This window comes from Penaeus vannamei, chromosome 23, assembly GCF_042767895.1.
Source record: "Penaeus vannamei isolate JL-2024 chromosome 23, ASM4276789v1, whole genome shotgun sequence".
In the NCBI taxonomy this organism is placed as follows: Eukaryota; Metazoa; Arthropoda; class Malacostraca; order Decapoda; family Penaeidae; genus Penaeus; species Penaeus vannamei.
The window spans coordinates 4944055-4944740 of record NC_091571.1 but is presented as its reverse complement, the minus strand read 5'-3'; positions in this window follow the sequence as shown (position 1 = coordinate 4944740).

The window sequence follows — 686 nt, the reverse complement described above, 5'->3', positions numbered from 1 at the left end:
TCCACGCTCTACTCCTCTGTCATATCCTCCCTCCCCCCTATTGTCTCTCCTCCTATCTCCTCTCGTTCATTCACCTCCTCTTTGCCCTTCTCCTTGACCTTCTCCTGCTTTCCATACCTTCCCCTCTCTCCCCCTCTTATTCTCGTCATCTCCCCCTTTCTCCCTCGCCCTCTCTCCACGCTCCTCCTCTCTCATATCCGCTCTCTCCTTCTTCCTCCCCCTGCCCCCTATTGTCACTCTTCCTATCTCCCCTCGTTCATTCACCTTCCTCTTTACCTTTCTCTTTGACCTTCTCCCGCTTTCCATACCTTCCCCTCTCTCCCCCCTCTCATTCTCGCCATCTCCCCCTCCTCTCCCTCTCCCTCTCTCCACGTTCTACTCCTCTCTCATATCCTCCTCTCACTCTCCTCCCTCCCCCCTATTGTCTACCTTCCCTATCTCCTCTCGTTTATTCACCTCCTCTTTACCTTTCTCTTTGACCCTCTCCCGCTTTTCCATACCTTCCCCTCCCTCCTCCCTCTCCCTCTCTCCCTCTCTCTACCCTCTCCTCCTCTCTCATATCCTCCCTCTCACTCTCCCTTCCTCCCCCCACCCCTATCTCCCCTATTGTCTCTCTTCCTCTATCTCCTCTCGTTTATTCACCTTCCTCTTTGCCCTTCTCTAACCCTCTCCCGCTTTCCATACCT